The sequence below is a fragment of the Peromyscus leucopus genome, chromosome 10 (genome assembly GCF_004664715.2).
Source record: "Peromyscus leucopus breed LL Stock chromosome 10, UCI_PerLeu_2.1, whole genome shotgun sequence".
NCBI lineage: Eukaryota > Metazoa > Chordata > Mammalia > Rodentia > Cricetidae > Peromyscus > Peromyscus leucopus.
In genome coordinates, this window is record NC_051071.1 from 89926351 (window position 1) to 89934319 (window position 7969).

Consider the following 7969-nt stretch of genomic DNA (forward strand, 5'->3'; position numbering starts at 1 on the left):
ACCCATGCCAGACTCAAGATTGCCTCTTTTTAAGACAAAGTAGAGTACTGACCCAATATCGTACGGTTACCATGAGCTGGGAAATTCCCCAGGTCTTTAAATGCAAGCCATGTGATGGCTAGACATGTGTAAATGGTCAAACACACAGAATTTGGAGAAAAGCCTGGGCAGGAAAAGGAGAGTGACACTCTAAGCAGGTATTGCAAAACTCTGGAACCATCTACTGTGGCAGAACTGTATGATGGTCTTGAAACAGCAGAGAGAGGCAGAAGGAGCTGGCATTGAGCCTGTGAAATAAACTAAGCTGTGGACTCTAAGCAACAATGTCCTCCTCTGAATCGTTATGCAGACAAAACTTTCTCCTGAAATAATTTCGAATTCTGAATTTAAAAACAACAACACATTTTCATCTTTTTAAGGCAATTTTGAGTGGCCAGGGAAATGACTCAGCTGGTAAGGTATCTGCTGTGCAAAGCTTGGTTATCTGCATTAGATCCCCAGGAGCCATGTAAAAGCCAAGGATACTGCCACGTTCTATACCCTAGTCAGCCAGTCTACCTAAAACAGCAAGCCCTGGGTTTAGAAAGAGACTCAAAGCTAAGCTAGATGATGGCCAACATTGTCCTCTACACAGGCACAAAGGAACATGCACATGTGGGGAGACCACTCCCACACTTTCCCCAGGGCACTCTTGAGGAGAGAGGGATAAGAGATATTAGGTAGAAAGATAGAGGAAAGAGAGACAGAAACACAGGATAGCCTTGGGAAGGCCTAGATCAATATCTGCCAGCCCCTTCTATATCTTCTAAAGGGCCTTTTATAGAAATGCCAAGGGGTGGAGCAAAAGACCTCCCCCTGCATAGTCGAGTGCAGACCCTTCCAATCACCTGGTAACCACGACTGTGGTTAAGCAGTCCTCTAATGCAGCCCTGCTGAGTAAAGCAAGCTCAGGTCTCACTAGCAAACCTTTGTGGGCCTCCACACGCACATACACACATATTTCCACCAAAACCAGGCATCCAACAAGGTGGCCTACTCTCCACTCTTGCTCAAAATAGTGATTGAAGTCTTAGCCAGAGTAATAAGATACAAGATGTTGAAATAATCTTTTTCTATACTGTATGAAGATGTGTCTCCATCTAAGGTACAATTTGATTGGTTTAATAAAGAGATGAATGGCCAATAGCTAGGCAGGACAGGATAGGTGGAACTTCTGGGCAGAGATAGGAACTCTGAAAAGAATCTGAGGTGCAGGAGATTCACCAGCCAGATGCAGAGGAAGTTCGATGTATGATACTGAGAAGAGGTAACAAGCCATGTGGCAAAACATAGATTAATATAAACTGGTTAATTTAAGTTTTAAGAGCTAGTTGGGAAGAAGCCTAAGCTAAGGCCAAGCTTTAATAATTAATAAAAATTCTCTGTGTCATTACTCAAGAGCTTGTGCTCCAAAGAAAGACCCATTATAACAAGAAATAAGTAAAAAACAAGTATGGTGATATATTGTGTACCCTAACACAATTTGCCTGAAAATCAGAGAACAGAAAAAGCCACTAGATTAAACATAGAGGCCAGACAGTGGTGGCACACACCTTTATTCCTAACATTCAGGAGGTAGAGATCTGTCTGGGTCTCCGTGAGTTCAAAGCCACCCTGAGCTACATTAGATTGACTCAGTCTAGGAGAGAAACAGCCAAGCAGTGGTGGCACACACTTTTAACCCCAGTACTAGGGAATCTCACATCTTTAATCTCAGCACTTGAGATCTCATGCCTTTGCCTGGGAAGCACACATGTCTTTAATCCCAGGAAGTGATGGCTGAATGTAGAAAAGTATATAAGGTGTGAGGAGACGGGAACTAAAGCCTTTTCAGCTGAGGAAGCTCATTTAGCTAGAGGCCTATCAGCTGAGGCTTTTCAAGCTGAGGAGTCCTAGAGGTAAGAGGTGGCTTGTTCCTTTGTCTGTCTGACCTTTCAGCATTCACCCCAATATCAGGCTCTGGGTTTTTTATTATAACATCATTTAGAATTCAATCAACAGGGATGGAAAAGTCAAACTGTCACTATTTGCAAACCATATGAGTCTATACATAAGACACTAAGGACTACTCCTGAAAACCCTTAGACATGATGAGTACTTTAAGGAAGCAGTAGGATAAAAAGTCAGCACTCAAACAGGAGAAGCCTGCCTATTAAACAATAGCAAGCACACAGAGAAAGACACCAGGAAATATGTCCGTTCATACATACTATCTCCAAAAGTACCTAGGAATAAACCTAATCACCAAAGTAAAAGACCTCTACAGTGAACACTAACCATTGATGAAAGGAGGCACTAGAAGATGGACGGAGCTTCCATGTTCATGGAACAGCCAAATCAAACTCATGAAAATGATTCTACTTGACTGAAAGGTAGATATAGACCAAATGCAGTGCCCACCAATGACGTTCTTCGCAGAAAGGGAAAGATGGCATAGGAGCTCATACTAGTGGCACCAGATTTCAAATGACTCTGTAGAGTCATCATAACAAAACAGAGTGGTCCTGGCAAAAAAAAAGTGCTCTGGCCCACCACAGAAATCAAATAGGACAGAGGTAAATACACACCACCATGGACACCTGACTTTTCAATGCAGGTACCAAAGAACATACACTGGGAAGATGTGTCTTACTCAAACGATGCTGGGGAAACTTGATGTCCACACACAGGAGAATGAAATCCAGATCCCTACCACTCATTCCACGCAAAACTCACTTCAAAATGAATTGAGGGCATTAATGTGAGACCTGACACGGTGGAACTGCCCATGGGAGGCGCAGGTGAACACTTCTCCATACAGTGATAGGCAAGACAAACTAAGAAAGAACTCTAACAGGCAAAAAACGGTAAGATTAATGGATGGGACAGCATAAAATTAAAACACATGAATACTTATCAGAGTGAAGACAAAACCCATCTACAGAATAGCAGAATATATCTGTCACATATACCACTATCATGGATTAATATATAGAATACATAAAGACCTCAATATATTAAACATCTGAAATAATCAACAAATGGTCAAATTAGTTGAACATAACAGTACTCAAAATAAAAACTACAAACATTAAAAAAACACCAACATTCTTAGCTATTGAGGAAATGCAAATCAAAACATCTAGATTCCAGTCAGAACAGCTGTCATTAAGAACAAATGAACAGCTAATACTGACCAATGGGCAACGAGAGAGACAGAGAGAGAGAGAGAGAGAGAGAGAGAGAGAGAGAGAGAGAGAGAGAGAGAGAGATTTGTAGACTGTTAGTAAACCAATAGTTACCATGGGAATCAGAATGGAAGTTCCTGGAAAATTAAAAGCAGGACTATCACGTGACAAGGTTAGAATTACAGTTAGCTGAGATGAGAAGACCAAGTCTGAATGTAGATGACTCCACTTCATTTGCTGAGGCCCTGGACAGGCTAGACCCTGGAGGAGAAGGAGGAGGAGGAGGAGGAGGAGGAGGAGGAGGAGGAGGAGGGAGGGAGGGAGGTCTGGCTGGGAGATGGAAGGGCCTTTTATCTTTTGAAGGATATATAGGCTGGCTCTACAAACTGGCTTCTGATGTAAGGTGTCTCTGTGGGGTCATGATTCTTTGGGTTTGTACTAAAGAGTGGAATAGCTAGAGACATGATAGTCTTTTTTTTCATTTGTCAGGAACTTCCACTCCAATCCCTGTAATTAATTAACTGTGTTCTTTACGATCAGTCTGCAAGTATTCCCCTCTTGGGCGTCCCTTAGCCAGCATTAGCTGTTGTCTGTTTTTGTCACTGTCACCTCAACAGCATCCTCACTGCTGTCATCATCTACGCTGATGCAACATTCGGAAACTCTCTCTTACATTCTCAGAGACTGGAACTTTGGCAGGACCTCACAGCCAGAGTGAACAACACACCTTGAGGTGACACGAGACTGCCATCCTTCTGTGGACTCAGCCTGTTTAATCTCCCTGTCTTCATCGGGGTTACTGTTAGCTGTGATGAAACACCATGACCAAAGCAATGTGGGGAGGAAAGGGTTTGTTTGGCTTATGCTTCCACCTTGTAGTCCCTCACTGAAAGAAGTCAGGACAGGAACTCTAACAGGACAGGATCCTGGAGGCAGGAGCTGATGCAGAGGCTGTGGAGGGGTGCTATTTATGGCTTGTTTCCCATGCCTTACTCAGCCCACTTTTTTATAGAACCCAGGACCACCAGCCTAGGAATGGCACCACAAACAGTAGGCTGGTCCTCCCCATCAATCACCAGTTAAAAAAATGCCTTACAGACTTGCCTACAGCCCAATCTTCTAGAGACATTTTCTCAACTGAGGCTCCCTCCTTCGATGACTCTAGCTTGTGTCAGGTTGGCGTAAAACTACCCGGTACACTGCCTTTAAGAAAACAGTGTCCAACCAACCTTAGTATCCTTGGATTTTCCATGTAATCAACTTGTTCAACCTAAGTCAATGCATAGCTGCAATCTTAACTCACTCTTCCATGTCCCTGATCCAGAGCAATGCTTATGAATCCTTTGCTGAAAGCAGCAAATACAGAAGTGGAAATCAGCTTCCTAAAATCTACCCTAAAGGCTGAAAACAACCACCTATGGATTTTGGTTGATGAATAGTGACGTTTCTTATCTGGGTCATTTGCATACAGTAACAACCCCTGTAAAACTGTTAAAGATTTCTGCAAAGTATCTCATTCCTTCCTCCATGTGATGCTTTCTATTCTGTTCAATAAGACAGAGCAAACCCTTTGTTAGGGACAGACTCACACAGACACACAGAACTCATACAACAGACTCAGAGACAGACAGGTACACACAGGGACAGACACAAAGACAAACAAATTCACTAGGCAGGCACAACTTCAGACTCATAAAACAGACATCCAGAGGACAGATGACACAGCCAGAAAACTCCTTGAGACATTTCTAATCCATTCTTCATGCAGTTAGATTTACGAACAGATTAATCTAAACCATTTTCCTACACAAAAGCTGTTTCCTGTTTTGGTTAAGCAAAAATCCTTATCATGTCTGCAAGATCCTGCTCAGCCTGGGTCCTGCAAGGGCATCCTGTCATCTCCTTTATCTCCGCTTCAACACTTGAACTTTCAACAGCAAGAACATCACACTCTCCTCCAAACAAAAGTGACACATAGGGGCTGGTGGAATGACTCAGTGGATAGAGGAGAGTGCCACCAAGCCCAGCAACCTAAGTTCTACCTCCAGAACCCACGCGGCAGAAGGAAAGAGTCAGTCCCCACATGTTTTTCTCAGTCCTCTGTGTGTGGAGGACAATAAACAAATAAATGTAAAAGAAAAAAATGTCAGTGCTACAAATGGTGGGAAGTGGGTGAAGTCCTGACTGGGTATATGCTGTTGGCATGAGCCAGCCATGTCAAAGATCAAAGTTTTGCCTGGTCTGAGAGCTAATATTGATTGGGCGTGCCCAAAAATGTCCACCATGACTTTGTCCACTGCCTCCCTGGATGTTTACCATGAGAGACCACTCTGCTACTCCCCTGCAGAGAGTGTGCCTAGCTAGATTACCTAAACCTACCTCCGTGTTCAACTGTATGTAATAGCCCCACCTCCGTGTTCAGCTGTATGTAATAACCCCGCCTCCTCGTTTATCTGTATGTAATAACCCCGCCTCCTTGTTTATCTGTATGTAATAGCCCCACCTCCGTGTTCAGCTGTATGTAATAACCATGCGTCCCTCTTCTACTATTTGTAATAAGCACACTGATCCTCCTGAGTGCTGCAGCTTCTCCATCATGGAGCCCAGCCCATGTGATCCCAGCTTTACTGTGTGTCTGTTCGTCCTTTCTTCATTCCCTCATTGCCCAGGTTAGGCCAATCCCTAGAGCTGTGCAGGACAGGGTAACTAATTCTCTCTTCTCACATGGAGCTTGATTCCTGCATTTCCTGAATAGCTATGCATTTAGTAAAAATGTGTCTGAATCATTACTTCCCCAGGGAAGACCCACTGACTAAACCACTTCTAGCTCTCTTTCTACACTGTTGGTGGACCCTGTATTCGTTCACAGTGCTCTCAAGGAATTTCATGTATACGTTTGCTACTGTGATCTGTTTTATGCCCCTGGGCACAGGAACTATAGCCATGGTGCGGCCATGTGATCCTCCGCACCTTCCCACCTTCCCAGCGTCCTGCACAGTGGCACATGATCAAAGGAAGGACATATTTATTTAATGACTGAATTCACATCTCCTTTAAAGTGCACTTTTATAAGTTTAATCTGATTATGTGTCTGCATGTGATGGAGGTGGCTACAAATTGGTTCATGGATACTCAGAAAATATGCCAAAGATGTGACAGAGTGATTTCCACGGTGACTTCAGTGGACATCTTCCCTGCAGGGAGGAGAGCGATATCTCAGACTCTGCCATTGCTTCCTTCTCTGTGCATGGGTTCCATACTAGAAGAAACTATCCTGTGGTCTTCGATCTCCTGGGCGCTTTCTGTCACAAGAGGTCGACACAGAGAAAAGACTAATCACCTTGTGGTCTGTAGCTCTGGCCAGTCCACCAGTCTCCCATACATGCTCAGTACTGTCACCATCAGAGCCCAGGCATCCTTTACTGTACACAGACACTCACTCATGATTTTCTTCATCTTGGATGCCTGCAGCTGTCCCCAGCCTCCTACCCAGCCTTCCTACCTTTACAAACAAATGCTTTTCGGCACCTTGAGAAAACCTTGTCTATCATTAGCAGACTTCTCTCCATCCACTCCTTCCTATGGATATTCCAGATTGGGCTACAGTCGGAACCTTTGGTCCATTGATAGTTTTCTGTGGCAAGATATTTGATTGCACTGTGTGAAGATATGTTATTGTGGTTGGTTTAATAAAAAGCTAAATGAATAATAACTAGGCAGGAGATGCCAAAGAGACATGGAGAGGGTTGGATATACAGAATGAAATAAACGGAAAAAGCCACATAGTAAAATGTATATTAATAGAAATAGGTGAATTTAAGTTATAAGAGTTTGTTGGGAACAAGCCTAAGCTATAAGCTGAGCTTTCATAATTAATAATAAGTCTCTGTGTTATTATTTGTGAGCCGGTGGACCAGAGGAAGTTCGACTACAGTTTTCCTTGACAACCATCTATAAATTATGAGTTCTTTCACATCTTGGGACCTAAACATGAGGTAGGAGTGTTGTGGGAATCTTCCTGGAATAAGTTCTCCAACACTAGTGAGAGCACTTTCACCAGTCCTGCCAGGAATGGCCCTGACAGCATCCATGACCACTGGTGCCCATGCAGCAGGCATCCAACAAGTTCAACATAGCTCTCTACTCAGATCAAGAGACTCTTAAATGATATTTAGGAGGGCATAGTCACTCTTCAGCATGAAATAGAGTAACTGGCAGTGATGATCCTCTAAAGCCATAGAGGATGAGACTTGAGTACTGTGGAGAAGAAAGGTGTGTGCCTGGTTTGAAATAAGGAATGCTGTTTTATACCGCACAGGCGGGAATAATATGAGAAAAAGCCAGAAATGTATTTAAAGGATTAAGGCTAAAGACACAAATGAAAGCCAAGGGAGAACAATGCAGATGATACGCCAGGAGAACCAACCCATTTGTTCAAGACAGATTCATGAGGAGTTGAGATGATGAAGAGAAGGAAATTCCATACAATAAAGTAGAAAAGATCAACTTTTAGATACTGACTTATTGATTTGTTTAGTAATGCTGCTTGTATTGCCTGTTTGCCAAGCATGACTTCACTTGCAACCTGGAGAAATAGCTGAAACAAATGAGTCATTGCCCTTAACAACCCTCTGACTTCTATGCATGCTTCTGTGAAATCTTCTTTGCTTGCCCACCCTAACTTCTGGTTTAGAGTATGAAAGGAGACTGTACACTGGACCTGGGAGCAAAGCCTTCCAGAAGTATCCTGGCTTTGGTCCACA